This window comes from Lepisma saccharinum, chromosome 24 (assembly GCF_977018435.1).
Source record: "Lepisma saccharinum chromosome 24, izLepSacc3.1, whole genome shotgun sequence".
NCBI lineage: Eukaryota > Metazoa > Arthropoda > Insecta > Zygentoma > Lepismatidae > Lepisma > Lepisma saccharinum.
The window spans coordinates 20,469,904-20,493,755 of record NC_139252.1 but is presented as its reverse complement, the minus strand read 5'-3'; positions in this window follow the sequence as shown (position 1 = coordinate 20,493,755).

Here is a 23,852-nt window from a genome sequence, read left to right as displayed (position 1 = left end):
ACGGATACCATAATCGAGCATTTGCTGCCCATCGAAAATAAACTCGGACAAGTTCACAGTAATCTGCTCGGCGTCGACACTAAATTCGCTAAACTGCATTCTCTGCAAGCCATCGAAATCAACAGCGTACCCAATCAACAGAGAATCTCCACGTTCGTCGAAGGTAACAAACTGTACATGTTGCATCCTTATCATCCGTACTACAAGTTTCTCCTCGATGGCACGATTCAGATAAACGAATTTTCGTACTGGTCTCACGGTAGAAAAGCTAGCGTTCCTACCATGACTTTGATATCGAATCGTGGTGTCCAGAAAGCAGGAAACATTCCTCTGGCACGTTGGAACGAAACGCGCAACATATATGAAATACACGAAGACGAAGATCTTACCGTTTTCGACGTGAGTGCCGGCGATAAGCTGATCATTCAAAACACGAGCGAAGTGCCACCCTCTTTGAATCCCATCACGCTTGTGCTTCTCTTGAAACGTAATCTCTAAAAAAAAATGTCTAGGCAAGCCATCGTCGAAGAATTGCATAAACCTGCACGCCGTAACTACGAACGTTTGGCTGTGGTAACCAAAGGCATCGACGACCTCTGGCAAAGCGACCTCGTGGAGATGAGTAGCGGCAATTTGAAAAACGTGCATAAATTGAACAAGGGCAACAAGTACCTTCTCACCGTCATAGACACGTTTTCGAAATTCGTATGGGCTCTACCTTTGAAAGCCAAAACGGGAACATGTGTCACGGAAGCATTCAAGACAATTTTTCGCGAAAGCGGTGGCAGACGACCACGGTTTCTGCAAACGGACAACGGTAAAGAATTTTACAACGCCGTATTCCAAAAATTTATTCAAAAACACAAGATTCGACATTATTCGAGCTTCAGTCACATCAAAGCCAGCATCGTGGAAAGATTCAATCGAACCTTGAAAACACACATGTGGAAACGATTCACGCTTCGGGGAAATTACAAATGGGTCGACATCCTGCCGGAACTCGTCGACACCTATAATGATACAGTACACAGAACGATAGGCATGAAGCCAGCCGACGTTACCAAGTCTGACGAGCAGCGTTTAATTTCTACCGTTTACTGTCCAAAGTACACACCCACGACAAAAAAAGCTAAATACAAAATTGGAGACCAGGTGAGGATCAGCAAATTCAAACGCACTTTCGAGAAGGGATTCACAAAAAATTGGAGCACGGAACTCTTTACGGTGGTTCGAGTTCTACCCGGAAACCGACACACGTATATAATAAAAGATAGTAGCGGCGAGATTTTGAAAGGAAGATTTTACGAAGAGGAACTCTCTAAAACAAAACACCCCGACACGTACCTCATCGAGAAAGTATTGCGTAGGAAAGGTGACAAACTGTTTGTCAAATGGCTGGGACTTCCGGAAAAGAGTTGGATCGACGCGAACGAAGTGATCTTGTGAGTACGTGGAACGTGGTGAAGCGTCTACCGGATCCGGAAAGTCAAACGAGAAAAAAAAAAGAACGGCAAGTTGCTTCCCGACAGCATCCGCTGTCTGATCGTAGGTCCTTCGGGGTGTGGGAAAACGACACTGCTCGTGGACAATTTTCTCCTCGCACCGAATTGGTTAGATTGGAAGAACAGGCACCTGTACGTGTTCTCGAAAAGTTTGGAGCAATCCAAATACCAGCAACTGATGAAACTGTACGATGGTCTGGACATTGCAACGTTCGCCTCGGAAATAAAACCACTCGACGATTGTCGTGAAAATTCAGTCGTTGTGTTCGACGACGCCATCCTGGAAAATCAAAATGAAATTCGCAACTTTTTCACGCAAGGTCGTCACAAAGGAATGGATTGCTTCTACCTAGCTCAAACGTTTTCCAAAATTCCAAAACAGTTAGTACGCGACAACGCTAATTTCATATGTTTGTTTCGTCAAGATCACACCAACCTCAAGCACGCGTACGATGACTACGTAGGCGGAGACATGAACTACAATCAATTTTCGGAAGGCTGCTCTTCTTGCTGGAACAGTGACGATTTCGGATTCGCTACGATCGACATGACGAGGAAACCCAACGACGGAAAATACAGAAACAAAATCAACGACTTTCTAAACGTTGCAACGTTGTGAGAAACCACGTGTATAAATAACGTCATGACGAAACGAAAAATCGAAGACGAAAATCTCAAGCTTCGCGATTACCTCGCGAAACGCTTCAAAGGTTGGAAATCCGAGAATCGCGGATTCTACGAAGAGAAGAAACGTCAGGATCAACCTGTGATCGATGCCATCAGCGGTCTAGGTAAAGAAATTAAAAGTGTCACGGAACAAAATAAAAATTTGATCAACGAACTCGTACCGCTCGCAGCTAAAAGTTACGCCGTACCCACGCCCATTTCGAGCATTCCTTCGACGCCGTTCGAACTGAAGGATGCACCGGCACGACGTCGAGCCATAGGCAGCACGTCGTCTTCGGATAAAATCGAGTTGGGACCTTTGGCACGAGACTACCTGAGCACGGGGAAATTCGACAAGGATGAAGTGTTCGGATTGTATCCCAGCATGGAAACCAGCGAAGGCGGCGGTGTGGTGTGGAAGATTGGGAAATCGAAGGTGACCTTCGAAGGCAATGACATTAAAGTCAATTTAGGCGAGAAGGATAGTTGGACCAGGTATCCGGGTACGGTGGGACTGTGGGAACTCGTCGCCAAAAAGCAGCCGAAAGATTACACCGACGAAGATTACCAAAGTTACAAGGAAATTCTGATCATGACGGATGCCTTGTACCAGAACAACGACGCCTCGCAGAATAGGGTGAAATCGAGCAGCGGCGAGAAGTACAGGAATCTCATCAAACCGATTTGGAACCAGGTCAAAACAGGCAGCGGCGTCAAACGCTACAACACGTTACCCAAAGAATTCGTTTGGGTGGACGACGTTAGGAAACTCGTGGACCGATTGTTGGTGATAGCCGGCGAAGAGAATGCAGGCAACCATAATTTCTACAACGAGAAGGTTGGCATCGTGGACATGATCAGCACGAAACTTTCCAACTACATCGTGAACGACGACAAGGGCATAGGTTACCTGATCAAAATCATCAACACGCTGCCTCCAAAATTTTGGAACGTGGCCGAAGGAAAGGGACTCGTGAACGACATCATCAACAAGTTACCTTTCGAGATGCATCTACCTGGCTACCAGTACTGCGGACCGGGTACCAAACTCGAGAAAAGATTGGAGAGAGGAGACAAGGGTGTGAATCCGTTGGACGCTGCATGCAAAGATCACGACATCGCCTACAACACCACGCAGACGGATCTGGACGCACGTCACGAAGCAGACAAAAAATTGGAACATGCAGCTTTCGAAAGGTTTGTGAGCAGAGACGCATCGCTGGGTGAACGGGTCGCCGCACTGGGTACCACCATCGCCATGAACACAAAACAAAAATTGGGGTGGGGTATATAAATAACATACCGTAAAAAAAACTACACAAGAAAAAATCTCAGAATATATATATAAATAACATACCGTGAAAATAACACATAGAGTATCAACATGAAGCCCAAGGGTGTCGTGTACCAGATACCATACTCCAATCTTAAAAATCTAGGTGCCCTCGATGGGTTACTCACCAAGAAACAACGCGAGAAGAAACGTTCTTGCTTGTCGAAAGGACACGGAATGAAATTACTGCTCAGCACACCTCAATTGAAAAGATTGCAGCGTTCGCGGAAACAGCAAAAGATCGGAGGTTTCATATTCAGCATCCCGGCCATCCTGGCAGCATTGGGGGCCGTTGGAAGTTTGGCCGGCGGAAGTGCCGCCATCGCGAAAACCGTCATCGACTCGAAGAAGAACAAGGCGGAATTGGAAGAACAGAAACGTCACAACCTGGCCATGGAGAAGAAAAAAGGAAAGGGCGTGATGAAGAAGTTTAAAAAAAAGAAACAGAAGCACTCACCAACCGAGATATTGAATCTCTGATCGAGCCGTTACAAATCAAACACTTCAGAGGAGTTTTCATGTCCGACTCGTTACCTTCAAGCGTTAAAAGAAGAGAATGCGGAGTAGTCAACTTGGACGGTGAAGAAAATCCAGGCACGCATTGGATATGTTACCACAAAAACGACAATGATAAAGCATTCGTTTTCGATTCTTTCGGAGGTGTTCCACCTACAAATTTAATTCATTATCTGAAAACGAACAAAACCTCTATATACTACAACGACGAACGCATTCAAAATTTCGGAGACGTGAACTGCGGTCATCTCTGCCTCTCCGTGCTCGCGTTTCTCTCTAAAATAAATAACCCTACGATCGAGGATTTCCAGAAAGCATTGTGGAACCTCAAACAGCATCACTAGGATGGGCGTGTTCCATCTCACGAGCGAATCATCGATCTTGAAACTCAAGCTGCACGACGACATCGTCTATCCTAAATCCGTGGCTCTGCGTGCATTCTACAGCATGTACCTCATACCTAACGTTACGCAGCACAACAACAAAATTAGCGTCGGAAGGGAACACATCGTCGTCACGCCAGGACAATACAATCTTTCTACTTTGCAAGCTCAATTACCCAAAGGCACGTACCTTTCTCAAAATTCGGTCACGCACAGAGTGGAAATCCTATCCGCGACGGAGACCGTGGACCTGGGCACCATGGGAGAACTTTTAGGTTTCGAGAACGACACCAAACTCGAAGCTGGGATCAAGCACGTGGCAACCAACATTCCTAAATTCTTGGCCATAGAGACTCTGAACTTACACTGTAACGTGGCCGAAGGTATGATCACGAAATCTTCGGACGGATTGTTAGGAAGTCACAAGCAGACGGGAATTATAGCCACGTTCAAACCAAGTTCCGAGTTCATGGAACCGATCATCTACACGCCCTCTTCGCCGATCTATTTTCCAGTATGTCGCAACCTCATAGACGACATAGAGTTGGTGGTGACGAACGAGAAAGGAGACGTGGTGGATTTCGCAGGTGCCACTACGACGGCCATCGTGGAGATCGACGTATAATAAATAACCATACATGTAAAATGGAGCAAATCGAAAGTTACGAATTGCAATCTTTCCCTCCCAACCGTCGCACGTTCGCCAATCTGAACGAAGCGAACAGGGAGATCGAATACGACGTGGACGTAGGCGACGGGTTCATTCATCCTCACAGAGCGGACCTCTACCTTCAATTCGACGTGGTGAAGAAGGAAAGCGGAGACGCGTTTCCCGCAGCAGCAAACTTGATACTCGTGGACAACTTCGTGCCTCACCTGTTCTCGCAGGTGGAGGTGAGGAAACACAACACCGTCATCGACAGAATAGATTATCCAGGCATCACGTCGACGGCAGTGGGAACGTTGAAATTATCCAAAACGGACGCAGCGTACTACCAGGCCGGGGGATTCGAAGCCGGGACCAAAATATCGACGAGAAGTCACACGGTGCTCTTTCCCATGCGTCTGCTGCCGGGTTTCTTCTCGGACTACAAGGAGATCATGTGGAAGGGGGGACTGAGGGTCACGTTTCGAAGAGCGGCGAACGACAACAACGCACTGATGCGATACGCTACTTTGGGTCCGGACGGCACCACGCCGATAGCCAACACATTACCCGAAGCAGCGAAATGCGTCATCCGGAGCATGGAATTGAGAATGCCGGTGGTGGAATACGAAACGAACTACGCCCTCAAGTACAAAGCGGAGATCTTGAAAAGTCCGCAGGTGCCGATTCACTTTCACGGTTACCAGTGCGTGCAGAAGATGGCGTCGGGAAGTCACATGGAATTCGACGTGACGACGCAGTTCAACAACATACAGTTCGACATGCCAGATTTCGTCGTAGTGCTTTTTCAGACCGGGAGGGACAAGAATCAGGAAAAAGATTCCAGCAAGTTCGACGACTGCAAGATCAAGAACGTTTATCTCAAGAATGGACGCAACGAAGTGTTCCCGCGCGAGAATTACAACCTCGACGTGACAAAAAACGATTACCTCAAACTTTACGAAGCGTTCTCGGCTTACAAACGCGTGACCGAGGGAAGCGTGGACATGTACTACACGCCCAGCGAGTTCAAAGCACGGAGACCCATGACCGTCATCAACACATCTAAGAGAAAGAAGGTTGTGGTCAACGATCGAACCAACATCAAGGTCGTCTGCGAGTTCCACGATGCCTTGCCCGAGGATACCCTATGCAGTGTCATCCTGATTGCAGAGAAGTCCTTCGCCTACGACGTGAAGAACGAGAGGGTCACAGAGCAGTTTTAACAAGTTTTTTAACATCTTTTCTTGCACAATAAGAAATTTTTTGTACTAGCACAATCAGTTACAATGGCACAATACGAATTTCACTAGTTCAGATCAGTTACAAATGTCAATTTCATCAGTTATCAGTTACAATATCTTTTTTCATCACTATAGCACAAGAGACAAATCAGAAAATTTGCACAAAAAAAATTTGTTGTTGTTTTTTACACGTGAAAATTAACAATAAAATTTCTTTTTTTTATCGTTTCAGATGCTGTCGAAACATCAAAAACACATACACACACACTAGAAAAAAAAAAGCATGCAACTTTATTTGTAACACACACATATTCTCCATCTTCATCAAGAAAATATTATAATAAACATAATTATTTTTATCTATATCTCACAATAAAACTCTATATCCAAAAATATCACAACATCAAATAACACTAGAGTCGTTAGTACACGTTGCATGCATTACGGAGGCCCTCTGTAGAGTTTCATGGAAGTTTGAGAAAAAAAAACACGTGAAACTCTACAGAGGCATGACTTTGTTAGCCGTGGCCATTAGAACTGTGTTGGGCACCACGCACCCTCGCGAGGTTATAGGGGCCAGGTATCCTAAAAGACAACAATTATTATTTTGTTTGTTTGCTTGCGTCACAATACAGGTGTGTGCGCGCGTGTGTGTGGCACATCGTTCCCCCGAGAGAGGTTTACAAAGGTCACGATATACGGAGTTGGAAAATTACGATATGGCGCATTCGCTCACCACTGTTGCCAGCCATGGGTCTCTCTCTCTCTCTTCATCTTACACCAACGTTGGCATCTCTATTTTTTTTTAGTTGTAAGTGGGTTTCCAACACACTCTAGTTAATAATGCTACATATTATACACACATACGCACACACATACTGCGTTGCCATCCACCCATCTCTCTCTCTTTTACAGCAGTGCCGGCTCTCCTTGCCCAGTGTGTGCAGGTTGGCAAAAATTGCTTTATGCGCTGTAAGGCAAGCCTCAAGCAAAGTTGCCAGCTCCTTGCTTTAGGTTAGGTTAGACCAAAAAAAAATCTTGGTGATTTTTTTTCGAGTGAGGAGTTGGCAACGCTGATCTCCACTTGAGGGCGGTCAACCGGGTTGATTGCACAAGCAAAATTGCCAGCTCCTTGCTTTAGGTTAGGTTAGACCAAAAAAAATCTTGGTGATTTTTTTTTCGAGTGAGGAGTTGGCAACGCTGATCTCCACTTGAGGGCGGTCAACCGGGTTGATTGCACAAGCAAAGTTGCCAGCTCCTTGCTTTAGGTTAGGTTAGACCAAAAAAGGCTGTGGGTAAGCTGTCGGTTGTTTAACTCTTCCCTTTCTCTTTTTTTTTCCTTGTAAAAGGCTATGGCAAAAGTACCAGTGGGTTGGCAACCTTGCTTTATGCGCTGTAAGGCAAGCCTCAAGCAAGGTTGCCAGCTCCTTGCTTTAGGTTAGGTTAGACCCAAAAAAACCTTGGTGATTTTTTCGAGTGAGGAGTTGGCAACACTGCGAGAAAATACCTCAAGCAAGGTTGCCAGCTCCTTGCTTTAGGTTAGGTTAGACCCAAAAACAAAAACCTTGGTGATTTTTTCGAGTAGGGAGTTGGCAACACTGCGAGCCTCACCGAGCCTCATTTTCGGTTTCAGAACCGGCTAATCTGCACTACTTATACAGCGGCGAGAATGGCTGAATCGAGGTCTCCCAGCGCGTGGTTTTACCCGAGTGTTATTTTGAACATCATCCGAAAGGAAAAGCTCTTCAAAATCAATCAAGTTGTTTTAAATGCATATTCCTCCTTACTGCAACAAGATCAAAATAAAACAGGCCGTGAGGTGATTTACCGTAAATATGCACACGAACAGTGTCACGAGTATTGAATGATTTGCGGTTTGAGTTTAGGAAGAGGAAACAATTGTTTGTTGTTTGACGACAAAAGAATCTCCGCGGTATTAAAATATATCGCCGTGAGAAGAAGCATGTTTATTATTTGGACGAGACATGCGTCAATTCAGCGGGGGGGGGGGGGTACAATGAATAGAGCGTGAAAGGATACCACGGCAAGGGCTGAAGCAATCGACGAGAAAGGGGGAGGTGGGGCTTATTGTTTCACCCACTGGCTGCAATGAAGGCTTTGTTGAAGGCGCAACTTTACTGTTCCCTTCATAGAAAGGGAAGGGTGATTATCAACAAGAAATTTATTTATTTATTTATTTATTTATAAGCAATCCCATAACAGAGCAATGCTCCAATTACAATGGGATGTTACAACAATACTCACATTATGCAACACAAAAAAAGAAAAAAAGAAAATAAAAAGATAAAAAATACAATACAAAATACAATACAATATACCAACCGACAAACATAATACAACTAATACAACAAAAGAAAAATTATAAAACTATAATAATAGTATAGTACCAATATACATGAAGCTGAAGCTTCAGACTTCAAACAGTATAACGAAACTCCATATTAAAACCCTCACTAAACAAAAGAGATAAACACCCAACTCTCATTTTGATATTTTTCAGATTATCGAACATATAAACATAAAAGATAATATACAAATCCATAACGTTAAGTGCAATTCAATACATACAATACACAACATAAAAATAAGAAAATTAAATACCATTTATCGTTACATCTTAACTTTGTCTTGAATAGTAGCCAGATATTACTGATATGTACTTTGCGTAAGGGGATGCAAAATCTACATCAATTTTATCCTTAACAATACTATTATGTAGTCTACACATACTAATGACCACAGAATTCTGATGGACCAAATTTTTGGAAAAAGTGCATATAAACGGTTGACGCAATCTTAATGATTGAGGTTTAGTACGGAAGTTTAATTTTTGCAAAACTTCTTCTGTTTCGGTTAGACCATGAACAACTTTATATAATAAAATATGCTTTGCAATATCAGATCTAGTTTTCAAAGAGGAAAATTCAAACTCAGTTAGTAGCATATTATAAGGTATTCTTAACACAAGACGATTTTTTATATTTTTTAAAGAACAGATATCTTAAAAATTTATTCTGGATTCGTTCGAGTTTATTAATATATAATTGGAAGTAAGGACTCCAGATTACATTAGCGTATTCCAATTTACTCCTCACCAGAGCATTATACACAACTGTTAAGGCTTTACTACACTGCATTTCCTTTGTGTTTCTAAATATAAATCCCAGAGTTTTGAAACCATTAACTACTAGTTTATCAACATGGTTCTTGTAAGTGAGTTTAGAATCCAGAATTATTCCTAAATCTTTAATTATATTGACTCTCTGAAGACCCACATTACCGATAGTATAATTAAATAAAAATGAAGATGAAATTCTTGTAAATGTCATAGAAAAGCATTTAGCAATATTAGAATAGAGCTTATTTCTCATACACCATTGATGGCATTCACTCAAATCGGACTGTAATTCTGTAAGACTCTTAAATTTTACAATATTTTTGTAGAGTTTTAAATCATCTGCGTATAAGAGACACTTTGAGTAATTAACAACAGAAGGTAAGTCATTAATATATAATAAGAACAATAAGGGACCAAGATTGGATCCCTGTGAAACACCCGAATGACTAATATATGTACTCGATGAACAAGCATTATAAAGATCATACTGCTCTCTATTCAATATGTAAGACTGAAATAAAGCAAATAAATCATCCGAGAAACCGAACTGTACTAATTTTTGTAAAAGGATGCGGTGATTTAGCTTATCAAACGCTTTTGCAAAGTCAGTGTAAATTACGTCTACTGCTTGATTTTGATTAACTGCCTCAGCGATATATTGAGTAAAGGTAACGAGATTAGTTACAGTAGATCTTCTCGGTATAAATCCATGTTGACAAGAAGATAAATAGGGTTTAATATGGAAAAATATTTTATTGTAGAGTATTTGTTCGAATATTTTAGCAGGTACAGATATTAATGAAATCGGTCTATAATTTGTGATGTCACTAGGGTTACAATATTTTAATATGGGACAAACTTTACTTATCTTCCATAAAGTAGGAAACTTACCAGATTTCAAAATCAGATTATAAATTTTACATAAAGGATAACATAACTACTCACCACAACCTTTAATTATGACCTTTAATCATAATTCTTTCCTTTAATTAAATGGAAAGACCAAGATTTGAATCCTGGTTTAATGAAGTGATTCATAATTTGAAACCAAACAGAGTAATATTAGCAGACAATGCACCCCATTGTATATATCACCAATAACAAATCATGCTTTTTTTGCTTGTATAATTTGAAGTGTGTGTGTGTCTTATAGTAACGGATGTATTGCGAACGAAGAAACCAAGTGTTTCATAAATTTATTTATTTCTAAACCAAAAACAATAATTTGTCAAAAGGGGTCTATCGTTGTTTACTCCTTTGTTTTTTCTTGCTCTAAATATACACACATGCTCTCATGTTTCGAAGATATTTCGCGATATATATTAAGTATAACACATTTATTACATAATCTATGCGCAGAAAGAACTTAAAAAAAATATATGTTTCAGGAGACAAAAAGAAGCAAAAATACATTCCGCTTCACATGCATGCAGGTTTTGATGTGTTGTGCGGTTGGCAACACTGTGGATTTTCTTAGTGTCTGCGATGTAAGTGGCTCTGCGGTTGAAACAATACTGGTACGCAAAATTCTCAGCTCAGTTCTCGGGCGGATTGATACATAAAACCTGCTGCAAAGTTAGCCTGACGCGCGGCTTAGGTTGGTCAATAGATTGCTCAGTTGCATATTTAGACAGACGTAATAACTTTCGAAATTTCATATTTAAATAAAAGTTATTAAGATAACACCTGACTTCAGTACTATTCAATTCAAATGTGCTGTTTTAAGATGCCACCACATTTCCTAATCACTGGAAATGTGATGTTAATATTTAAACTATCTATGCTTTCGAGTCAATTAATGAATTTATAGCAAATCTGATTCATTCCAGATCATCTATTGGTTCCAATTGAACACAATTCATTATACTTCAACAATTTTTATTATTTTTTTTAGTTGGTGTTTTTAAGTCCACTTTATGCACAGTAAGGCTAATCGGGACTGGACCTACGGTTTAAAGTGGAATCCGAACCACTGTGCCATGTGCCTCCAACGGGTAGCGAACCCGGGACCCCTTCATTACAAGGCGACGACGCTACCACTGCGCCATCAGTGAAGCCCTACTTCAACAATTGAACACAATTTATTTCAATTGATCAATTGTTTCCAAATGTACACAATTCATTACAATTAACCTATTGGTCCCAATTGAACACAATTTATAACAATTCACCAATTGGTTCCAATAGATCATCTTAAAACTCAGATTGGTTATTAGAACCAATAGGAAAGATTTCCAGCTGCAACAGATTGTAGTAAACATTGTTTTCCCAGTTCAGTAGATCTACAATTTGGTTTCAGTAGATTTCAGTTCACAGTAGAACTGCTCTCCAAGCTGTAATAAAATTTTCAATTATTTTTACAATTTAAAATAATTGGTTGCAATATATGTAAACTTACACTTGGATACAATTCACCAATTTTAAATTGTCCTGCATTTCCCATTGATTTCAGCTGAGATTCCGATTGAACCAGATTCATTCCGACATCTTTATTTGGAATCCATTTGAATTCAATGAATTTCAGTTGAAACCAATTCAAGCCAACTGAAATTTTAATGGGAACCAATAGACATTTCCAGCTGGGTGCAAACCGTAATATTTGCAAACTTTCGTACAAATTAAAAGATTAAAATTTCAGAGTAAGTCAATGACAATAAATGGTAAAAAGCTTCCTAGAGTGAAAATAGTAATAAAAGAATAAAATAATTGAACAGGTAACATACTTTGTATATTTTGGAAGCCATATTTTACAGTTCTAACACCAAAACAGATGTTGAGAAAAATTTAGTAAAATATAATAAATTAAATAGAATTTTTTAAAGAAGGAAAACAAATTAGAAAAAGAAATTCAAATTAGATACCACAACATAATTTCAAAACCCCTCTTCTACATATATGGGAGCGAATGTTTGACTCTTCGTCAACATGATAAAACTAGAATTAATTGTTCCCAAATTAGATTTTTGTGGTCTTTAAGTAGAGTAACCTTACGAGACAAAATTAGAAGCCCAGAAATCCGAAATTAATTGAAGGTCAAAGTAATGGTGGAATAGTTGTTCATTGTATTCTCCTTTACTACCTTAGAGGAATTCCTGGCCTTCCATGAAGATCCATCTCCTATAGTGTTTGTATACATATTACCATATCTAGTAGTTTACTAGTAATTGATGGTATTCGATTGTTTGCTTTCGACGTAGTTCATTAATGGAATGGAAACAATTGAAGAATGCTTTGTACAGTCAACGAAGTTAGTAATAAGCTGTGTTTCATACAGCGTATATTGATACACCTGTAGATTGAATTGTATCTTCTACAAATATGTATAAAGAAACAAACTGCAGGAGTACTAATTGAGTCGAGTGTACTAGCATTACAATACACTTTACGAGACTGAAAAAAAAAAAAACAGCAAATGAAGAACAAATATTTTCGTCCTCTATCTAGCCATAGAATAATTACCTTATAGCTTATTGAATCCTCTTTGTTGAGGCTGTATTTTCCGTGCACCGAAATCCCAACACAATTAAGAGTGAATTACAGTCGTTAAAGAGGGTTGCCATTAATTAGGCCTCGAAATTCGATTTCCATTGATTTGTGGGTCTTTCTTTCTTCCGCTCTGCTTCCTGCTAAACGCTTGTAAAAAGGTGAAACGTCAAGCTTTCGGAGTAGAACTGAACTCACCAAATGCTCAAAAGTTCACAATGACGTAATTAAAGTCTCTTTTCTATTGCTTCAAACAGGATATTGTTTATACATCGTGTAATAACAGGAATTGAATCCTCGGAGGTTCTTGGGCTCTGAGAGACTCGGCATTTGGTAATTTTTACAATTATGAGACAAGTTTGGTTTTGTTCTGGAGGGGGCTGATTAAACCTAATGGTTAACTTAGTTTGTCCATGTTTTTGCCACTGTTGCACACTCATTTGGCTCCTAAAACTTTCAAATGCTCAATGGAGTTCTTTAGTTCATATCCTATCCAATTCCATTTTCTTCATTTTATTTCTTTTTTTAATCTGGTCTTCTGATGTTCGTGTCCAAAGTTCTGAATTGTGATTACTTCTGGCCAATGTACACTAATATTCTCCTGAGACATCTGTCAATGAAAACTTGTAATATATTTGTGATTCGGTTTGTGCCTTTCCAAGATTCTGCTCCATATGGCAAAACTGATTTGACGTTGCTTCTAAAAATCTTAAAATTTGTTTCTGTATTTATAATTATATTCTTCCATATTGGGTAAAGTTGCACAAAGGCCCCCCATTAGCGTTTTTGATTCGTTGATTTACATCATCTTCTGCTCCTGCGTTTGTTTGCAACTACACTTCCTAAATAGGTAAAAAGGACAATGCAATAGAGAAACAAGCACTTGATTGGGACTCTCAAGGAGGTAGAAAGATGGGAAGGCCCAAACGCTCTTGCAGATGTAATATTGAAGAAGAAGAAAGACAACAGGAGAAAAGTTAGACAGAAATGAAGAAATTTGCACGCTTCGTGGATGCCCTATGTTCTAGTAGGAACTAAAGGAATCATGTCAAGTAAGTCTTTAGCCTCAAGAGGGTAAATTTGGCCGTTTTGGTATTACACTGTCAATAAATTAGCATCCACAGTATGTATGTTCTTCATGATATCCATCACTGTTACTCCAGAGCTGAACTTACTGAAGTAAGAATCATATGATGTGTCAGACTTGTGACTTACACAACTCTTTGTTGAAGGCAGTTAAGTTGTAACAAAGATTGTACCGCTGAGGCCCAACCACGATTTTTTGTCTGGGAGGCAAGAACCAAGATAAACATACCAATAATAATAATAGTAATAATAATAATAATAATAATAATAAATGTAATAATAATGTTATTATTATAACATTATTATTATTATTGATTTGCTTTATTTTACTTCGCATCTTGTACCACTTTTGGCTAATTTGCGAAGATGAGGATAGTGATGATATGATGAAATTGATGAATGGACACTCACAAACATCCATGACCAAACCGGGATTCAAACCCGGGACCAACATTATTATTATTATTATTATTATTATTAGTAGTAGTAGTAGTAGTAGTAGCGGTAGTATCAAGGACGTTATTACCCTCGAAAATTATGCAAAAAGGGGGTAGAAGTTTGTGCTAAAGCATTTGTGTTCCAACAAACGATTTGAATTATTTTTTCAACACGTTCAATTTCACATTAATAATGGAAAACAAGCAGACAAACTATTTTTGAAAGACAGAAAATGCTTGATAAATGCATTCCAAATATAATTCTTTTTTACATTAACATAACCTTCATGCATAATATATGTTTCACATATATGTAACATGGAGCAACGTGGGCACATTATTGTGAACGTATTCAAAGTTTCTTTAATACATATTATATACTACATATATTATTTAAATACATTACACATCCAATTCATCCATCTGGGGTTACATTAAAGAACGTGTGTTTGTTCTTTTCCCAGCAAAGTCGACGAGGTGGCCACGGAATCGTTCCACCACGACAAATCAAAGTCGGTATTTCTGAAAGATAAACAAACGTTCACGCCTCCAGTGGCGGCATCTGAAACTAACAACCTGCGACCATAAACTTGAAGATATGCTGTATTCATTGATGTATAAACCATTTCTGTTACACATACACTTTCTTCACAACTAACGGTTACTTTTGTATAACTAATTTATAGAAACCCTGTATATACACATACATATACATGTATGTATACCGCGTGAGGCACCTAAAAGTATCACCTGAAATAGCGAAGAAACCAGAAACAGTAGCGATGTGAGGTTTGCGGGAAACAATAATATCAAATGGAGCTCGTAAATCGGAGGTATGGGGTGGGTCGAAAATGGTCGACAAATGGGGCATCTGGAGCAAAGTCATATTTTTTTTTAATGGAACGATATACAATAACATGCATAATATAAAAGAGCACGCGCAGAGAAACACAACGCCGTTGGTCTCATGCATCTACTGCATATAGGAACGAAGATATGGCCATGTGAAAATATGTAAACAAACTAACAAGTGGCCCACTTGACCGTCAGTACCACGGCATGTACAAGTATGAGATGTCGGAAGCCATTGGACAAGATGAAGACAGAACGTGTTAAAGGAACAAAAAATACCATAGACATCGTCAGCACCATGTATTTGACAGTGTTACAACATAATGAAAATGACCATGACAGTATGTCGAAGAACCACTGCGTAAGAAGCGAAAACCTGTCAAAGTGTGTGTTCAAAGTGGTGGCCGTCAGCTGCGATACAGGCAACGAGGCGCCCACGCAAAGATCGTTGCACAGAATGTAGCATCTAGTAGGGAATGTCCCTACAGGCCGCAGTAATGCGGTGTTGCATATCCTCTGGAGTTGTTGGCACATCCCGGTAGACAATGTCCTTCAGCTTCCCCCACAGGAAAAAGTCTAACGGTGACAACTCTGGGGAAGGAGCCGGCCATTTGACAGGCCCTCCACGTCCAATCCAACGATTTGGAAATGTATTTTCCACACATGCTGTAGCGCGTCTTGCACTGTGAGCTGGGTACCCGTCATGTTGGTACCACATTTCCCTCCTTGTCTGAAGTGGTATGTCCTCCAATAGTACAGGCAGTTCATGTTGTAAAAACTGTATGTATCGGTCAGCATTCAGTGTCCCTTGTATAAAAAAGGGCCAATGAGATGTTCACCCACTATACCACACCACACGTTCACACTCCATGGGCGCTGGCGTTCCACTTGGCGAAGCCAATGTGGATTTGTCACCGACCAATAGTGCATGTTCCTTAGGTTGACATTTCCATGATTGGTAAAAGTTGCCTCGTCAGTGAAGAGGATACGTGACAAATCGGGTGTGTCGTGTCGTAACATCCATGTGCAAAACCGAACACGGTCCACAAAATCATTCCCGTGAAGTGCCTGATGGAGGGAGATATGATATGGGTGAAACTTGTGTGTGTGCAGAATGCGCAATACACTTCGCTGACTTATCCCAGCATCCCTGGCAATTTCACGGGAGCTAACGTGCGGATTCACAGCAACAGCGGCGAGAACATTTGTTGCACCTGCCTCACCTCTAGTTGGCCTGTTCCGCACACGTGCTTGTGGTGTTACACTTCCGGTGTCTCTTAATTTAATAAATAACTTATCAAACAGACGTCGAGATGGCTGTCGTCTGTCCGGATATCTCTCTGCGTACACACGGTAGGCTTCTGAGGCATTCTTTCGGCATTCCCCATAAATCAGGATCATGTCCGCTTTTTCTATGTTTGTGAACACCATAATCTTCGCTCTTACCACTACGACTGCTTGCTATGAACTAACACGATCTCGTGGACCTGCTATCAAAACTTGCTCTGCGTAAAGGCAGTTCTATCAGGCACCTGAGAAGTCTTACATGCCGTGGTACTGACGGTCAAGTGAGCCACTTGTTAGTTTGTTTACATATTTTCACATGGCCATATCTTCGTTCCTATGTGCAGTAGATGCATGAGACCAACGGCGTTGTGTTTCTCTGCGTGTGCTCTTTTATATTATGCATGTTATTGTATATAGTTCCATTTAAAAAAATATGACTTTGCTCCAGATGCCCCATTTGTCGATATTTTTCGACCCACCCCATACCTCCGATTTACGAGCCCCATTTGATATTATTGTTTCCCGCAAACCTCACATCGCTACTGTTTCTGGTTTCTTCGCTGTTTCAGGTGGTACTTTTAGGTGCCTCACGCGGTATATGTATGTATGTGCAGGGTCTCCCCGATGGCGCAGTGGTAGCGTCGTCCCCTTGTAATCAAGGGATCCCCGGTTCGATACCAGGTGGAGGCACATAGTGGATCGGATTCCACTTTAAACTGTAGGTCCATTCCCGATTAGCCTTACTGTGCACAAAGTGGACTTAAAACACCTACTCAAACCAACTCAATATGTATGTATACATATGCGTGTGTGTGTGTTAAATTTGATAACATATGTCTTCAGTTTTGAAAATAATATAACCATAAATATTGATTTCATTTTATTTCTGATGAAGTAACTGGATATTGGAACAAAGATAGAAGCATGAATTTACGTGGACAGTTTAAAAAACCTGCCCCTGTGTACCTTCATTTTCGCATCGGAATCTGACAACAATACTTATTCCCTTAAAAAAGGAAAGGAAAACTTGTTTCTACTGATTTTGAAAATACATTTTGGAGAAATTATGAGTGCATATCGTACTAAATGTAACCAGTACTAATCGTGATAAATTGTGTCACAAAAATATTTTGATGTTTTTCATTAAAGAAACTCATTGGTGAACGTTGCCATATTGTGTGCGAAAAGTAGATATGTTAGACGTATGCTTCTTTTTCTCTTCCAAAATGTGGCAACAGTCTGTACAGCTTCCTAAATTCGTAGCTGTTGAAACAATGGTTTCACTTCTACATAAACCCAGCGTCATCTTAGATGAACATATATACTCGTATAAACCCTCATATAATGTAATAAACATTTTCTTCTTTCCGTATTCTCATGGTGTCCTGTCAATCGCCACTAGTGACAATCGCCAACATCCATTAGCTGCGCGTGACCCACTGTCCCCTCCCCTGAGGTAATGACCGCAGGACCTCCCTCCCCGCCCCCTCTCCCCGCTCTCTCTCTCTCTCTCTCTCATTATTGCTTTCGCATTATTGCTCAACTAAAAATAATAATTCGCCCGCCTGTTTTGCCTTTCAAAATAAAACTACTTCCATCTGTCATGGTAAACATTCCCATTTCTAGAAAAACTTTTTCAGATGATTCCAGTTCTCGTTGATCTTTCTGATCTGGCATTTCGGTTACAAAATCATAGCCCATGTTGTGGAGATTACCCTTTTGTTCGGAGTATATTTTAGAAATTGGCGTGTCCTCGTCGCGTGCTCGCTTCTTCGCCTGATCGAGAGCCTTCAATACTTCTGAGCGAGCATCATCCGGAGGTCCACATTGATGCTCGCTTGAACGCAGCACTTCACCATGTTGGCTCTTGATTGATCCTCGGCAACGTGTCTGTCTCTGTCTTGAACAGCACCAAGTTACAGTCCCATCTTCTTTGGTTCTTTTAACGTTGTGCGCATAACCTTGATAGTGGGCACATGGCTTCCCGTGACTGTTCGTTGACACTTCCATATCAAGCAATTTCCTAAAACCGAAAACAATGACTGAGTTCCACACAGACGAAGCACTAAATAAATATGACCTGAACACACTGACAATCCGAGCACTACTGAGAGAAATCGGGGCTAGCGAGCGGAGGGGAAGGTTCTGCGGTCATTGCCTCAGGGGAGGGGACAGTGGGTCACGCGCAGCTAATGGACTGGTGGCGATTGTCACAAATTTTAAGCTGGTGGCGAATTACATGTATTCATTCTCATTAGTTTTAATTGAGGGAAATTTCAGACTGAAGAAGCAAGCAATATGTGACAAATGACAGGCAACACCATACTCAGAAGTGAGAAACTATAGTGCGAACTGTGGCGAATACTATCATATTTGTCGTTGCGCTTCAAATTATCTAAACAAACTGCTACCCGATATACAAAATATTCAAAATAAATATTTGAAGCTTATGATTTTAGGAAGCTGCTACCTTAGTATTATTTCGCCCAGCCCAATATTGTACCCTGAACTACGTGGATCGATTTAGCTTGCTCGCAGGAGATAAAGAACTCAAAATGCCCGAGTGCACAATTCCGGGTTAACGCAACCTTATTGAGAAATGGGAGAATCGTCTAGTTCCCCCTCCCAACAAAATTACGTACGCCCAAAAGAACACGATCTCAATCACACTAGATTTTTCTACGTCGACGGCTTATTTACAGAACAAGACTAACTTTAGTATTTTTTTGATTCATTAAAAGTTATACTCAAAATTAACAAGCTTTTATTCATGAACAGTTTTTTGATGTAAAACAAGAATAGTGACTTGACCAGTACAAAGTTCAAATTCTTAAATACTCTGAATAGAACAATTCAACGAACACATTTTAACGGAGTCAATAATGTTCACAATTTACCCGTAAGTGGGCCTCAATTACAATTTACTCTCCCGTTCCCTTATTTTTGAAGATTTCTTATTTCTGTTCTTTTCTATACTGCCTATAATAAATAGAAATGTATTCTTCCCAAATTTAACTTCTATGCATTCACGCACTCACTCCCCCCTCCCAATTCTTCATTCAAGGAAGACATAAGTATTAAAACCCAATATATATATGGATACACTAATTTGAAATACATCCTAACAAATATACATACACTATTGTGGTAGTGCCGAAAGTCGTCACCGATAGATTTTTTATAAAAATGTTATGTAATAATCCAGTCGGTTCGGAGTAGAGAGACAAAAAAAAATATTTATCACTGCTTGATTTTTTTTGTAGTATGGAAGTCAATTAACGTAACTCATGAATCTAGAACAGCTATTAAATCCCTTATCACTAAACATCTCGTGTTAGCGAGTTACAAAAACTGAATTATACAAAAGCTCCATATTGACCTCCTACCTTCCCCGTTATGTAACATGGCAGAATCCAGATAGACTTGGAAGATATGGCAACTCAAACGTATAACGTTAGCTAAAATGCCATGCCAATTATGTAACGAAGGGGAGGTAAAAGGTCGGGCACCTGTTAAGCGAACTAGTTGATATACCTGTCGTCTCTCCGCTCCGGCTGGCGCCTAATCCTGGTCTGTACTGGGTCTATACTCTATCGGTACTGTACCAGTGTTGCCAATCTCCGAATGCAGAATTTCCTTTTTACCAGTGTAAAATTTCCCTTTTTCGACCTAAATTTCCCTCGATTTTCAAAACACATCTGAAGCTGTATCTTTGTATTACTATAACTGTTAATCAGGACCGTATATAAGGCGGTTTAGTGGGTTCAAACCGCCCATTGAATAAAATACTAGAAACTGATCATAGTTTCATAATATAATTATCCTAAAATAAACATTTGAATTTTAAAATAAAACACTAATGTATTGAAAAAATCCCCAAACCAAAAAAAAAAAATTCGTCTGCGGCGCAATGATTTTCGGACTTTGAAACCCACCCATTGTCAAAGCTTAGCTAGGGGCCTGCTGTTAATATTTTTCTTTTGACGCATGTTTTGCCTGAGGAACAAACTTTATTATTATTATTATTATTATTATTATTATAAACAAACAGGTGAACGACGTGAAGAAATCAGTGCAAGGTCAGAATCCATCTACTAGGTTAGCTGTGCAACGCAATGCTTTTCCTCAGAGAGCTCTATTTCTGACTCGACTTCATCCTGAAGTTTCAAATACTGACCTTCAGCAATATATTGCTGAAACTTCTTCCGATAGAAAATGGTATGTACAAGGCTGAAAACTAAATATGATTCTTACTCCTCTTTTCATGTAGCTGTTTCCCAGGATGAAAATATCTGGCCTAAAGGGGTATTAGTAACAAGGTTTTATGGCGAATTGAAAAATGACAATATAGTTGCCAACAAAGACAAAAGTGTTTCTGATACAAATAGTAACAGTAAGTCTGGAGAAAACTCAACTTCAAAAAACTAAGTGGTTCTTTCCTTAGTAATAATATGATGAAATGTTTTTTATCAGAATGTTAGAGGAATTAACACCAAATTTGAAACATTAGTAAACAATATAAATATTGAAAATTATGACATAATTTTTCTTACAGAAAGTTGGTGTAAACAAGATAGAGATTATTTTATAGATTTAGATCCAATGTACAGGGTGATAAGAAAAGATAGAAATCTGGATTTAAACAAACAGAAATCTGGTGGTGGTGGTTGTCTTTTATTTATTAAAAACAAGGTTCAGTTTATTATCTTGGAATCACCTTTTACAGAATTGGATGTAATTTGGGTAAAATTAATGTCTAATAATTCTGATCCAATCGTAATAGGATTGCATTACTTGCCACCTGATTTAAACTGTGACTTGTTTGCAAACTACTTTGATTGGGTAGTTCAAGAGATGTTAATGAAACACAATAAAATAATTTTAGTTGGAGATTTTAATGCTGGTGGAATTGACTGGGCTACTGGAAATTTGTATTGCTTTAATTATTATGTTAAAAGAAAGGCTGAAAAAATTGTTGAAGTCGCAACACTTCCAAATCTAATTCAGTACATTGTATCGTATGAGCCTTCACTGCCTTTTAATGTTTTAGATCTGCTACTCACTAACATTTCCACTTGTAACATTAGTTTTAATGAACATCCTTTATCTAAAATTGATAAGTTTCATCCACCGTTTTAATTTTATTTTGAATTGGATAGGTCGATAAAAGACAATATAGATACAAGGGAAAATAATATTTATAGATGTCTTAATTTCGCCAGAGGTGATTATGTGAATGTTTATAATGAATTGTTGCATTTACCTTATATGGTTGAAATATCTAATAATGTACAACAATCTGTTATGGAACTGACTAGAAATGTGTATGCAATATTAAAAAAACAATATTCCTTCAAAAGTTAAAAGAACAAACAATCAACTGCCTTGGATGACAAGGAAACTAAAGAGAATGATCAATAAAAAGAGAAGGTATCATGATAAATTTAAACTTACAAATAAGTGTGAATATTACAGTACTTATTCCCAATTAAGGAAAGATGTTAAAAAGGAATATTCTAATGTAAAGGAGCATTACTACTCCTCCTTAGGAAACAATGTTAATGGTGACAAGAATGATTTTTGGTTTCACTTTAATAGAAAGAAGAGAGAAAATACTATCACTGAAATTATTTATGATAATGATGTACTGTTCAATGAATATGATATTGCTAATGCTTTTAGTGAGCTTTTTCACAAATCTTTCTCAAAAAGAAATCATGTAAATTTTAAAAATATTAATCTTCATTCATACACCAACTTAATTGATGTACCTGTTATCTTGGAAAAGGATGTAAGTGATACAATTAACAAACTAAAAGGCAGGTCTTCAATAGGTCCTGATGGCATACCTAATTTTATTTTGAAAGCAAACAAAGATGTTTTTGTACCATTGTTAAATAAAATTTACAACATGTCACTTACTTCTGGAATATTTCCAGATATCTGGAAAAATGTGTTTATTGTACCTGTAACTAAAAACAAAGATGGAAAAGCCAATGATATTAATAATTATAGACCAATTACTATATTAAATTCCATGGCAAAGGTTTTTGAACACATAATTGCTGACTATTTGTATTTTTCTTTTAAACAATATATTGATGGCAACCAGCATGGATTTTTTAGAAAAAGGTCTACTATTACAAATTTATTAGTTTTAATAGACTCTCTTAAATCTAACATTAGGAAGCAATCCCAGACCGATATTTTATTTATTGACTTGGCTAAAGCCTTTGATAGTGTCAGCCATCAGCTATTAATTTACAAACTCGACCAAATGGGATTATCACCACGATTACTGAAATGGTTTTCCAACTTTTTAGTAAGTAGAAGTTTCTCTGTTAAGATTGGTGAAACAACTTCTCAACTAAATTCTTTGTGGAGTACCTCATGGGTTGCCACTTGGCCCAATTCTGTTCGATGCTTTTATCAATGATGTTACATTATGTTTTAAATCTAGCACATGTTTACTATATGCAGATGATATAAAAAAATTTAAGAGTACTTTAACAAATAATGATGTCTCTCAACTTCAGGCTGATCTCGATAGAATGACATATTGGTGCAAGATTAATGAAATGGAAATTAACTTGAAAAAGTGTAAAGTTTTAAGATGTACTAAGAAAGATCATTATATAGTCTCCAACTATTTTATTTATGAAAATAAAATCCAAGTGTGCGACAGTCATAAAGACTTAGGAATAGTAATAGACTCCTCTCTCATATTTGATGAGCACATTTCAGAAATTTGCAAAAGAGCAAAGATAATGCTTGGTTATATATTTTTCTCATGGAAAGTTTTAAAAAAAGAATATACCTTAATATTCCTGTATAAAACGATAGTTCGTCCAATTCTTGAATATGCAAATGAATTATGGTTTCTGACTCCAACCAGTCACCTTCAAAAAGTTGAATCAGTTCAAAAACTTTTTATCAGGTTATTATGCACAAAGTTTAAAAAAATACTATGACCAACATTACTCTGAATGATTATCACAGTTGAATATGTTTTCCTTAGAAGAAAGAAGAAAAATGAAAAGGATAAATTTTGTAGAGAAGATATTAAATTTCCAAGTTGACAGTGAATACTTTTTAAATAATATAGCTTATAAAATTCCCAGATATTCCCATAGGTATATCTCAATTCTAACATTCCTAAACAAGGCAAGAGGTTTAGTAGCTGATCTTGTTGAAACCTACAATTTGAATTTATGATTATGTATAAGATTGTAGGATACACTGTTTTATTTTATAATAATGTATTCAATTTTTTAATTT